We start from the raw sequence: 10,393 nt of genomic DNA on the forward strand, positions 1-10,393 counted from the left end.
ATTTCTTCCACTTTTTGACTGACACAAAGATACTTATCTACATGGTGAAAATGCAACAGCTGTTAATCACACTCACTTTGACTTTATATAGTGCACCAAGAGATAGTTTCTCGCTTACGACCACACCGGCCTGAGTACGCCTGATCTCGTCTGATCTCAGAAGCTAAGCAGGGTCGGGCCTGGTTAACTTGGATGGGAGACCGCCTGGGAATACCAGGTGTTGTAAGCTTTTGTCAACTCTTTGTCCGTTTCTTCCCACAAGGCGGAAATATGTGCCCTCGCTTTGAAATAAGTAAGCAAGATTAGTTTGTATTTCATCCAACAATCTGTGCTACAAATTATGGCTGCAGTATATGCAATTTCTTCCACTTTTTGACTGACACAAAGATACTTATCTACATGGTGAAAATGCAACAGCTGTTAATCACACTCACTTTGACTTTATATAGTGCACCAAGAGATAGTTTCTCGCTTACGACCACACCGGCCTGAGTACGCCTGATCTCGTCTGATCTCAGAAGCTAAGCAGGGTCGGGCCTGGTTAGTACTTGGATGGGAGACCGCCTGGGAATACCAGGTGTTGTAAGCTTTTTGTCAACTCTTTGTCCGTTTCTTCCCACAAGGCGGAAATATGTGCCCTCGCTTTGAAATAAGTAAGCAAGATTAGTTTGTATTTCATCCAACAATCTGTGCTACAAATTATGGCTGCAGTATATGCAATTTCTTCCACTTTTTGACTGACACAAAGATACTTATCTACATGGTGAAAATGCAACAGCTGTTAATCACACTCACTTTGACTTTATATAGTGCACCAAGAGATAGTTTCTCGCTTACGACCACACCGGCCTGAGTACGCCTGATCTCGTCTGATCTCAGAAGCTAAGCAGGGTCGGGCCTGGTTAGTACTTGGATGGGAGACCGCCTGGGAATACCAGGTGTTGTAAGCTTTTTGTCAACTCTTTGTCCGTTTCTTCCCACAAGGCGGAAATATGTGCCCTCGCTTTGAAATAAGTAAGCAAGATTAGTTTGTATTTCATCCAACAATCTGTGCTACAAATTATGGCTGCAGTATATGCAATTTCTTCCACTTTTTGACTGACACAAAGATACTTATCTACATGGTGAAAATGCAACAGCTGTTAATCACACTCACTTTGACTTTATATAGTGCACCAAGAGATAGTTTCTCGCTTACGACCACACCGGCCTGAGTACGCCTGATCTCGTCTGATCTCAGAAGCTAAGCAGGGTCGGGCCTGGTTAGTACTTGGATGGGAGACCGCCTGGGAATACCAGGTGTTGTAAGCTTTTGTCAACTCTTTGTCCGTTTCTTCCCACAAGGCGGAAATATGTGCCCTCGCTTTGAAATAAGTAAGCAAGATTAGTTTGTATTTCATCCAACAATCTGTGCTACAAATTATGGCTGCAGTATATGCAATTTCTTCCACTTTTTGACTGACACAAAGATACTTATCTACATGGTGAAAATGCAACAGCTGTTAATCACACTCACTTTGACTTTATATAGTGCACCAAGAGATAGTTTCTCGCTTACGACCACACCGGCCTGAGTACGCCTGATCTCGTCTGATCTCAGAAGCTAAGCAGGGTCGGGCCTGGTTAGTACTTGGATGGGAGACCGCCTGGGAATACCAGGTGTTGTAAGCTTTTTGTCAACTCTTTGTCCGTTTCTTCCCACAAGGCGGAAATATGTGCCCTCGCTTTGAAATAAGTAAGCAAGATTAGTTTGTATTTCATCCAACAATCTGTGCTACAAATTATGGCTGCAGTATATGCAATTTCTTCCACTTTTTGACTGACACAAAGATACTTATCTACATGGTGAAAATGCAACAGCTGTTAATCACACTCACTTTGACTTTATATAGTGCACCAAGAGATAGTTTCTCGCTTACGACCACACCGGCCTGAGTACGCCTGATCTCGTCTGATCTCAGAAGCTAAGCAGGGTCGGGCCTGGTTAGTACTTGGATGGGAGACCGCCTGGGAATACCAGGTGTTGTAAGCTTTTTGTCAACTCTTTGTCCGTTTCTTCCCACAAGGCGGAAATATGTGCCCTCGCTTTGAAATAAGTAAGCAAGATTAGTTTGTATTTCATCCAACAATCTGTGCTACAAATTATGGCTGCAGTATATGCAATTTCTTCCACTTTTTGACTGACACAAAGATACTTATCTACATGGTGAAAATGCAACAGCTGTTAATCACACTCACTTTGACTTTATATAGTGCACCAAGAGATAGTTTCTCGCTTACGACCACACCGGCCTGAGTACGCCTGATCTCGTCTGATCTCAGAAGCTAAGCAGGGTCGGGCCTGGTTAGTACTTGGATGGGAGACCGCCTGGGAATACCAGGTGTTGTAAGCTTTTGTCAACTCTTTGTCCGTTTCTTCCCACAAGGCGGAAATATGTGCCCTCGCTTTGAAATAAGTAAGCAAGATTAGTTTGTATTTCATCCAACAATCTGTGCTACAAATTATGGCTGCAGTATATGCAATTTCTTCCACTTTTTGACTGACACAAAGATACTTATCTACATGGTGAAAATGCAACAGCTGTTAATCACACTCACTTTGACTTTATATAGTGCACCAAGAGATAGTTTCTCGCTTACGACCACACCGGCCTGAGTACGCCTGATCTCGTCTGATCTCAGAAGCTAAGCAGGGTCGGGCCTGGTTAGTACTTGGATGGGAGACCGCCTGGGAATACCAGGTGTTGTAAGCTTTTGTCAACTCTTTGTCCGTTTCTTCCCACAAGGCGGAAATATGTGCCCTCGCTTTGAAATAAGTAAGCAAGATTAGTTTGTATTTCATCCAACAATCTGTGCTACAAATTATGGCTGCAGTATATGCAATTTCTTCCACTTTTTGACTGACACAAAGATACTTATCTACATGGTGAAAATGCAACAGCTGTTAATCACACTCACTTTGACTTTATATAGTGCACCAAGAGATAGTTTCTCGCTTACGACCACACCGGCCTGAGTACGCCTGATCTCGTCTGATCTCAGAAGCTAAGCAGGGTCGGGCCTGGTTAGTACTTGGATGGGAGACCGCCTGGGAATACCAGGTGTTGTAAGCTTTTTGTCAACTCTTTGTCCGTTTCTTCCCACAAGGCGGAAATATGTGCCCTCGCTTTGAAATAAGTAAGCAAGATTAGTTTGTATTTCATCCAACAATCTGTGCTACAAATTATGGCTGCAGTATATGCAATTTCTTCCACTTTTTGACTGACACAAAGATACTTATCTACATGGTGAAAATGCAACAGCTGTTAATCACACTCACTTTGACTTTATATAGTGCACCAAGAGATAGTTTCTCGCTTACGACCACACCGGCCTGAGTACGCCTGATCTCGTCTGATCTCAGAAGCTAAGCAGGGTCGGGCCTGGTTAGTACTTGGATGGGAGACCGCCTGGGAATACCAGGTGTTGTAAGCTTTTGTCAACTCTTTGTCCGTTTCTTCCCACAAGGCGGAAATATGTGCCCTCGCTTTGAAATAAGTAAGCAAGATTAGTTTGTATTTCATCCAACAATCTGTGCTACAAATTATGGCTGCAGTATATGCAATTTCTTCCACTTTTTGACTGACACAAAGATACTTATCTACATGGTGAAAATGCAACAGCTGTTAATCACACTCACTTTGACTTTATATAGTGCACCAAGAGATAGTTTCTCGCTTACGACCACACCGGCCTGAGTACGCCTGATCTCGTCTGATCTCAGAAGCTAAGCAGGGTCGGGCCTGGTTAGTACTTGGATGGGAGACCGCCTGGGAATACCAGGTGTTGTAAGCTTTTTGTCAACTCTTTGTCCGTTTCTTCCCACAAGGCGGAAATATGTGCCCTCGCTTTGAAATAAGTAAGCAAGATTAGTTTGTATTTCATCCAACAATCTGTGCTACAAATTATGGCTGCAGTATATGCAATTTCTTCCACTTTTTGACTGACACAAAGATACTTATCTACATGGTGAAAATGCAACAGCTGTTAATCACACTCACTTTGACTTTATATAGTGCACCAAGAGATAGTTTCTCGCTTACGACCACACCGGCCTGAGTACGCCTGATCTCGTCTGATCTCAGAAGCTAAGCAGGGTCGGGCCTGGTTAGTACTTGGATGGGAGACCGCCTGGGAATACCAGGTGTTGTAAGCTTTTTGTCAACTCTTTGTCCGTTTCTTCCCACAAGGCGGAAATATGTGCCCTCGCTTTGAAATAAGTAAGCAAGATTAGTTTGTATTTCATCCAACAATCTGTGCTACAAATTATGGCTGCAGTATATGCAATTTCTTCCACTTTTTGACTGACACAAAGATACTTATCTACATGGTGAAAATGCAACAGCTGTTAATCACACTCACTTTGACTTTATATAGTGCACCAAGAGATAGTTTCTCGCTTACGACCACACCGGCCTGAGTACGCCTGATCTCGTCTGATCTCAGAAGCTAAGCAGGGTCGGGCCTGGTTAGTACTTGGATGGGAGACCGCCTGGGAATACCAGGTGTTGTAAGCTTTTGTCAACTCTTTGTCCGTTTCTTCCCACAAGGCGGAAATATGTGCCCTCGCTTTGAAATAAGTAAGCAAGATTAGTTTGTATTTCATCCAACAATCTGTGCTACAAATTATGGCTGCAGTATATGCAATTTCTTCCACTTTTTGACTGACACAAAGATACTTATCTACATGGTGAAAATGCAACAGCTGTTAATCACACTCACTTTGACTTTATATAGTGCACCAAGAGATAGTTTCTCGCTTACGACCACACCGGCCTGAGTACGCCTGATCTCGTCTGATCTCAGAAGCTAAGCAGGGTCGGGCCTGGTTAGTACTTGGATGGGAGACCGCCTGGGAATACCAGGTGTTGTAAGCTTTTGTCAACTCTTTGTCCGTTTCTTCCCACAAGGCGGAAATATGTGCCCTCGCTTTGAAATAAGTAAGCAAGATTAGTTTGTATTTCATCCAACAATCTGTGCTACAAATTATGGCTGCAGTATATGCAATTTCTTCCACTTTTTGACTGACACAAAGATACTTATCTACATGGTGAAAATGCAACAGCTGTTAATCACACTCACTTTGACTTTATATAGTGCACCAAGAGATAGTTTCTCGCTTACGACCACACCGGCCTGAGTACGCCTGATCTCGTCTGATCTCAGAAGCTAAGCAGGGTCGGGCCTGGTTAGTACTTGGATGGGAGACCGCCTGGGAATACCAGGTGTTGTAAGCTTTTTGTCAACTCTTTGTCCGTTTCTTCCCACAAGGCGGAAATATGTGCCCTCGCTTTGAAATAAGTAAGCAAGATTAGTTTGTATTTCATCCAACAATCTGTGCTACAAATTATGGCTGCAGTATATGCAATTTCTTCCACTTTTTGACTGACACAAAGATACTTATCTACATGGTGAAAATGCAACAGCTGTTAATCACACTCACTTTGACTTTATATAGTGCACCAAGAGATAGTTTCTCGCTTACGACCACACCGGCCTGAGTACGCCTGATCTCGTCTGATCTCAGAAGCTAAGCAGGGTCGGGCCTGGTTAGTACTTGGATGGGAGACCGCCTGGGAATACCAGGTGTTGTAAGCTTTTTGTCAACTCTTTGTCCGTTTCTTCCCACAAGGCGGAAATATGTGCCCTCGCTTTGAAATAAGTAAGCAAGATTAGTTTGTATTTCATCCAACAATCTGTGCTACAAATTATGGCTGCAGTATATGCAATTTCTTCCACTTTTTGACTGACACAAAGATACTTATCTACATGGTGAAAATGCAACAGCTGTTAATCACACTCACTTTGACTTTATATAGTGCACCAAGAGATAGTTTCTCGCTTACGACCACACCGGCCTGAGTACGCCTGATCTCGTCTGATCTCAGAAGCTAAGCAGGGTCGGGCCTGGTTAGTACTTGGATGGAGACCGCCTGGGAATACCAGGTGTTGTAAGCTTTTGTCAACTCTTTGTCCGTTTCTTCCCACAAGGCGGAAATATGTGCCCTCGCTTTGAAATAAGTAAGCAAGATTAGTTTGTATTTCATCCAACAATCTGTGCTACAAATTATGGCTGCAGTATATGCAATTTCTTCCACTTTTTGACTGACACAAAGATACTTATCTACATGGTGAAAATGCAACAGCTGTTAATCACACTCACTTTGACTTTATATAGTGCACCAAGAGATAGTTTCTCGCTTACGACCACACCGGCCTGAGTACGCCTGATCTCGTCTGATCTCAGAAGCTAAGCAGGGTCGGGCCTGGTTAGTACTTGGATGGGAGACCGCCTGGGAATACCAGGTGTTGTAAGCTTTTTGTCAACTCTTTGTCCGTTTCTTCCCACAAGGCGGAAATATGTGCCCTCGCTTTGAAATAAGTAAGCAAGATTAGTTTGTATTTCATCCAACAATCTGTGCTAAAATTATGGCTGCAGTATATGCAATTTCTTCCACTTTTTGACTGACACAAAGATACTTATCTACATGGTGAAAATGCAACAGCTGTTAATCACACTCACTTTGACTTTATATAGTGCACCAAGAGATAGTTTCTCGCTTACGACCACACCGGCCTGAGTACGCCTGATCTCGTCTGATCTCAGAAGCTAAGCAGGGTCGGGCCTGGTTAGTACTTGGATGGGAGACCGCCTGGGAATACCAGGTGTTGTAAGCTTTTGTCAACTCTTTGTCCGTTTCTTCCCACAAGGCGGAAATATGTGCCCTCGCTTTGAAATAAGTAAGCAAGATTAGTTTGTATTTCATCCAACAATCTGTGCTACAAATTATGGCTGCAGTATATGCAATTTCTTCCACTTTTTGACTGACACAAAGATACTTATCTACATGGTGAAAATGCAACAGCTGTTAATCACACTCACTTTGACTTTATATAGTGCACCAAGAGATAGTTTCTCGCACGACCACACCGGCCTGAGTACGCCTGATCTCGTCTGATCTCAGAAGCTAAGCAGGGTCGGGCCTGGTTAGTACTTGGATGGGAGACCGCCTGGGAATACCAGGTGTTGTAAGCTTTTTGTCAACTCTTTGTCCGTTTCTTCCCACAAGGCGGAAATATGTGCCCTCGCTTTGAAATAAGTAAGCAAGATTAGTTTGTATTTCATCCAACAATCTGTGCTACAAATTATGGCTGCAGTATATGCAATTTCTTCCACTTTTTGACTGACACAAAGATACTTATCTACATGGTGAAAATGCAACAGCTGTTAATCACACTCACTTTGACTTTATATAGTGCACCAAGAGATAGTTTCTCGCTTACGACCACACCGGCCTGAGTACGCCTGATCTCGTCTGATCTCAGAAGCTAAGCAGGGTCGGGCCTGGTTAGTACTTGGATGGGAGACCGCCTGGGAATACCAGGTGTTGTAAGCTTTTGTCAACTCTTTGTCCGTTTCTCCACAAGGCGGAAATATGTGCCCTCGCTTTGAAATAAGTAAGCAAGATTAGTTTGTATTTCATCCAACAATCTGTGCTACAAATTATGGCTGCAGTATATGCAATTTCTTCCACTTTTTGACTGACACAAAGATACTTATCTACATGGTGAAAATGCAACAGCTGTTAATCACACTCACTTTGACTTTATATAGTGCACCAAGAGATAGTTTCTCGCTTACGACCACACCGGCCTGAGTACGCCTGATCTCGTCTGATCTCAGAAGCTAAGCAGGGTCGGGCCTGGTTAGTACTTGGATGGGAGACCGCCTGGGAATACCAGGTGTTGTAAGCTTTTGTCAACTCTTTGTCCGTTTCTTCCCACAAGGCGGAAATATGTGCCCTCGCTTTGAAATAAGTAAGCAAGATTAGTTTGTATTTCATCCAACAATCTGTGCTACAAATTATGGCTGCAGTATATGCAATTTCTTCCACTTTTTGACTGACACAAAGATACTATCTACATGGTGAAAATGCAACAGCTGTTAATCACACTCACTTTGACTTTATATAGTGCACCAAGAGATAGTTTCTCGCTTACGACCACACCGGCCTGAGTACGCCTGATCTCGTCTGATCTCAGAAGCTAAGCAGGGTCGGGCCTGGTTAGTACTTGGATGGGAGACCGCCTGGGAATACCAGGTGTTGTAAGCTTTTTGTCAACTCTTTGTCCGTTTCTTCCCACAAGGCGGAAATATGTGCCCTCGCTTTGAAATAAGTAAGCAAGATTAGTTTGTATTTCATCCAACAATCTGTGCTACAAATTATGGCTGCAGTATATGCAATTTCTTCCACTTTTTGACTGACACAAAGATACTTATCTACATGGTGAAAATGCAACAGCTGTTAATCACACTCACTTTGACTTTATATAGTGCACCAAGAGATAGTTTCTCGCTTACGACCACACCGGCCTGAGTACGCCTGATCTCGTCTGATCTCAGAAGCTAAGCAGGGTGGCCTGGTTAGTACTTGGATGGGAGACCGCCTGGGAATACCAGGTGTTGTAAGCTTTTGTCAACTCTTTGTCCGTTTCTTCCCACAAGGCGGAAATATGTGCCCTCGCTTTGAAATAAGTAAGCAAGATTAGTTTGTATTTCATCCAACAATCTGTGCTACAAATTATGGCTGCAGTATATGCAATTTCTTCCACTTTTTGACTGACACAAAGATACTTATCTACATGGTGAAAATGCAACAGCTGTTAATCACACTCACTTTGACTTTATATAGTGCACCAAGAGATAGTTTCTCGCTTACGACCACACCGGCCTGAGTACGCCTGATCTCGTCTGATCTCAGAAGCTAAGCAGGGTCGGGCCTGGTTAGTACTTGGATGGGAGACCGCCTGGGAATACCAGGTGTTGTAAGCTTTTGTCAACTCTTTGTCCGTTTCTTCCCACAAGGCGGAAATATGTGCCCTCGCTTTGAAATAAGTAAGCAAGATTAGTTTGTATTTCATCCAACAATCTGTGCTACAAATTATGGCTGCAGTATATGCAATTTCTTCCACTTTTTGACTGACACAAAGATACTTATCTACATGGTGAAAATGCAACAGCTGTTAATCACACTCACTTTGACTTTATATAGTGCACCAAGAGATAGTTTCTCGCTTACGACCACACCGGCCTGAGTACGCCTGATCTCGTCTGATCTCAGAAGCTAAGCAGGGTCGGGCCTGGTTAGTACTTGGATGGGAGACCGCCTGGGAATACCAGGTGTTGTAAGCTTTTTGTCAACTCTTTGTCCGTTTCTTCCCACAAGGCGGAAATATGTGCCCTCGCTTTGAAATAAGTAAGCAAGATTAGTTTGTATTTCATCCAACAATCTGTGCTACAAATTATGGCTGCAGTATATGCAATTTCTTCCACTTTTTGACTGACACAAAGATACTTATCTACATGGTGAAAATGCAACAGCTGTTAATCACACTCACTTTGACTTTATATAGTGCACCAAGAGATAGTTTCTCGCTTACGACCACACCGGCCTGAGTACGCCTGATCTCGTCTGATCTCAGAAGCTAAGCAGGGTCGGGCCTGGTTAGTACTTGGATGGGAGACCGCCTGGGAATACCAGGTGTTGTAAGCTTTTGTCAACTCTTTGTCCGTTTCTTCCCACAAGGCGGAAATATGTGCCCTCGCTTTGAAATAAGTAAGCAAGATTAGTTTGTATTTCATCCAACAATCTGTGCTACAAATTATGGCTGCAGTATATGCAATTTCTTCCACTTTTTGACTGACACAAAGATACTTATCTACATGGTGAAAATGCAACAGCTGTTAATCACACTCACTTTGACTTTATATAGTGCACCAAGAGATAGTTTCTCGCTTACGACCACACCGGCCTGAGTACGCCTGATCTCGTCTGATCTCAGAAGCTAAGCAGGGTCGGGCCTGGTTAGTACTTGGATGGGAGACCGCCTGGGAATACCAGGTGTTGTAAGCTTTGTCAACTCTTTGTCCGTTTCTTCCCACAAGGCGGAAATATGTGCCCTCGCTTTGAAATAAGTAAGCAAGATTAGTTTGTATTTCATCCAACAATCTGTGCTACAAATTATGGCTGCAGTATATGCAATTTCTTCCACTTTTTGACTGACACAAAGATACTTATCTACATGGTGAAAATGCAACAGCTGTTAATCACACTCACTTTGACTTTATATAGTGCACCAAGAGATAGTTTCTCGCTTACGACCACACCGGCCTGAGTACGCCTGATCTCGTCTGATCTCAGAAGCTAAGCAGGGTCGGGCCTGGTTAGTACTTGGATGGGAGACCGCCTGGGAATACCAGGTGTTGTAAGCTTTTTGTCAACTCTTTGTCCGTTTCTTCCCACAAGGCGGAAATATGTGCCCTCGCTTTGAAATAAGTAAGCAAGATTAGTTT

At 43.3% G+C, this 10,393-nt stretch overlaps 26 non-coding genes and 3 pseudogenes across 26 annotated transcripts; all 29 read left to right on the plus strand.

Annotated features, from left to right (window-relative positions):
- Positions 1 to 112: 112 nt before the first annotated feature.
- LOC127917531 (uncharacterized) lies at positions 113 to 229 on the plus strand (annotated as a pseudogene).
- Positions 230 to 470: 241 nt separating this feature from the next.
- On the plus strand, positions 471 to 589 carry LOC127917546 (5S ribosomal RNA). The gene has a single exon (XR_008097521.1). It is a non-coding gene; the product is annotated as a 5S ribosomal RNA (ribosomal RNA).
- Positions 590 to 831: 242 nt separating this feature from the next.
- Positions 832 to 950, plus strand: LOC127917547 (5S ribosomal RNA). The gene has a single exon (XR_008097522.1). It is a non-coding gene; the product is annotated as a 5S ribosomal RNA (ribosomal RNA).
- A 242-nt stretch (positions 951 to 1,192) lies between these two features.
- LOC127917548 (5S ribosomal RNA) lies at positions 1,193 to 1,311 on the plus strand. The gene has a single exon (XR_008097523.1). It is a non-coding gene; the product is annotated as a 5S ribosomal RNA (ribosomal RNA).
- Positions 1,312 to 1,552: 241 nt separating this feature from the next.
- LOC127917549 (5S ribosomal RNA) lies at positions 1,553 to 1,671 on the plus strand. Its single transcript, XR_008097524.1, has one exon. It is a non-coding gene; the product is annotated as a 5S ribosomal RNA (ribosomal RNA).
- Positions 1,672 to 1,913: 242 nt separating this feature from the next.
- On the plus strand, positions 1,914 to 2,032 carry LOC127917551 (5S ribosomal RNA). The gene has a single exon (XR_008097526.1). It is a non-coding gene; the product is annotated as a 5S ribosomal RNA (ribosomal RNA).
- A 242-nt stretch (positions 2,033 to 2,274) lies between these two features.
- Positions 2,275 to 2,393, plus strand: LOC127917552 (5S ribosomal RNA). Its single transcript, XR_008097527.1, has one exon. It is a non-coding gene; the product is annotated as a 5S ribosomal RNA (ribosomal RNA).
- A 241-nt stretch (positions 2,394 to 2,634) lies between these two features.
- On the plus strand, positions 2,635 to 2,753 carry LOC127917553 (5S ribosomal RNA). The gene has a single exon (XR_008097528.1). It is a non-coding gene; the product is annotated as a 5S ribosomal RNA (ribosomal RNA).
- Positions 2,754 to 2,994: 241 nt separating this feature from the next.
- LOC127917554 (5S ribosomal RNA) lies at positions 2,995 to 3,113 on the plus strand. Its single transcript, XR_008097529.1, has one exon. It is a non-coding gene; the product is annotated as a 5S ribosomal RNA (ribosomal RNA).
- A 242-nt stretch (positions 3,114 to 3,355) lies between these two features.
- Positions 3,356 to 3,474, plus strand: LOC127917555 (5S ribosomal RNA). The gene has a single exon (XR_008097530.1). It is a non-coding gene; the product is annotated as a 5S ribosomal RNA (ribosomal RNA).
- A 241-nt stretch (positions 3,475 to 3,715) lies between these two features.
- On the plus strand, positions 3,716 to 3,834 carry LOC127917556 (5S ribosomal RNA). Its single transcript, XR_008097531.1, has one exon. It is a non-coding gene; the product is annotated as a 5S ribosomal RNA (ribosomal RNA).
- A 242-nt stretch (positions 3,835 to 4,076) lies between these two features.
- LOC127917557 (5S ribosomal RNA) lies at positions 4,077 to 4,195 on the plus strand. Its single transcript, XR_008097532.1, has one exon. It is a non-coding gene; the product is annotated as a 5S ribosomal RNA (ribosomal RNA).
- Positions 4,196 to 4,437: 242 nt separating this feature from the next.
- LOC127917558 (5S ribosomal RNA) lies at positions 4,438 to 4,556 on the plus strand. The gene has a single exon (XR_008097533.1). It is a non-coding gene; the product is annotated as a 5S ribosomal RNA (ribosomal RNA).
- Positions 4,557 to 4,797: 241 nt separating this feature from the next.
- On the plus strand, positions 4,798 to 4,916 carry LOC127917559 (5S ribosomal RNA). The gene has a single exon (XR_008097534.1). It is a non-coding gene; the product is annotated as a 5S ribosomal RNA (ribosomal RNA).
- Positions 4,917 to 5,157: 241 nt separating this feature from the next.
- On the plus strand, positions 5,158 to 5,276 carry LOC127917560 (5S ribosomal RNA). The gene has a single exon (XR_008097535.1). It is a non-coding gene; the product is annotated as a 5S ribosomal RNA (ribosomal RNA).
- Positions 5,277 to 5,518: 242 nt separating this feature from the next.
- On the plus strand, positions 5,519 to 5,637 carry LOC127917562 (5S ribosomal RNA). The gene has a single exon (XR_008097537.1). It is a non-coding gene; the product is annotated as a 5S ribosomal RNA (ribosomal RNA).
- A 242-nt stretch (positions 5,638 to 5,879) lies between these two features.
- Positions 5,880 to 5,997, plus strand: LOC127917520 (5S ribosomal RNA). Its single transcript, XR_008097503.1, has one exon. It is a non-coding gene; the product is annotated as a 5S ribosomal RNA (ribosomal RNA).
- Positions 5,998 to 6,238: 241 nt separating this feature from the next.
- Positions 6,239 to 6,357, plus strand: LOC127917563 (5S ribosomal RNA). Its single transcript, XR_008097538.1, has one exon. It is a non-coding gene; the product is annotated as a 5S ribosomal RNA (ribosomal RNA).
- Positions 6,358 to 6,598: 241 nt separating this feature from the next.
- Positions 6,599 to 6,717, plus strand: LOC127917564 (5S ribosomal RNA). The gene has a single exon (XR_008097539.1). It is a non-coding gene; the product is annotated as a 5S ribosomal RNA (ribosomal RNA).
- A 239-nt stretch (positions 6,718 to 6,956) lies between these two features.
- LOC127917528 (uncharacterized) lies at positions 6,957 to 7,075 on the plus strand (annotated as a pseudogene).
- Positions 7,076 to 7,317: 242 nt separating this feature from the next.
- On the plus strand, positions 7,318 to 7,436 carry LOC127917565 (5S ribosomal RNA). Its single transcript, XR_008097540.1, has one exon. It is a non-coding gene; the product is annotated as a 5S ribosomal RNA (ribosomal RNA).
- Positions 7,437 to 7,675: 239 nt separating this feature from the next.
- On the plus strand, positions 7,676 to 7,794 carry LOC127917566 (5S ribosomal RNA). Its single transcript, XR_008097541.1, has one exon. It is a non-coding gene; the product is annotated as a 5S ribosomal RNA (ribosomal RNA).
- Positions 7,795 to 8,034: 240 nt separating this feature from the next.
- Positions 8,035 to 8,153, plus strand: LOC127917567 (5S ribosomal RNA). The gene has a single exon (XR_008097542.1). It is a non-coding gene; the product is annotated as a 5S ribosomal RNA (ribosomal RNA).
- A 242-nt stretch (positions 8,154 to 8,395) lies between these two features.
- LOC127917530 (uncharacterized) lies at positions 8,396 to 8,512 on the plus strand (annotated as a pseudogene).
- A 241-nt stretch (positions 8,513 to 8,753) lies between these two features.
- Positions 8,754 to 8,872, plus strand: LOC127917568 (5S ribosomal RNA). Its single transcript, XR_008097543.1, has one exon. It is a non-coding gene; the product is annotated as a 5S ribosomal RNA (ribosomal RNA).
- A 241-nt stretch (positions 8,873 to 9,113) lies between these two features.
- On the plus strand, positions 9,114 to 9,232 carry LOC127917569 (5S ribosomal RNA). The gene has a single exon (XR_008097544.1). It is a non-coding gene; the product is annotated as a 5S ribosomal RNA (ribosomal RNA).
- Positions 9,233 to 9,474: 242 nt separating this feature from the next.
- LOC127917570 (5S ribosomal RNA) lies at positions 9,475 to 9,593 on the plus strand. Its single transcript, XR_008097545.1, has one exon. It is a non-coding gene; the product is annotated as a 5S ribosomal RNA (ribosomal RNA).
- A 241-nt stretch (positions 9,594 to 9,834) lies between these two features.
- Positions 9,835 to 9,953, plus strand: LOC127917572 (5S ribosomal RNA). The gene has a single exon (XR_008097546.1). It is a non-coding gene; the product is annotated as a 5S ribosomal RNA (ribosomal RNA).
- Positions 9,954 to 10,193: 240 nt separating this feature from the next.
- LOC127917574 (5S ribosomal RNA) lies at positions 10,194 to 10,312 on the plus strand. The gene has a single exon (XR_008097548.1). It is a non-coding gene; the product is annotated as a 5S ribosomal RNA (ribosomal RNA).
- Positions 10,313 to 10,393: the final 81 nt, after the last annotated feature.

This window comes from Oncorhynchus keta, unplaced genomic scaffold (assembly GCF_023373465.1).
Source record: "Oncorhynchus keta strain PuntledgeMale-10-30-2019 unplaced genomic scaffold, Oket_V2 Un_contig_11598_pilon_pilon, whole genome shotgun sequence".
NCBI lineage: Eukaryota > Metazoa > Chordata > Actinopteri > Salmoniformes > Salmonidae > Oncorhynchus > Oncorhynchus keta.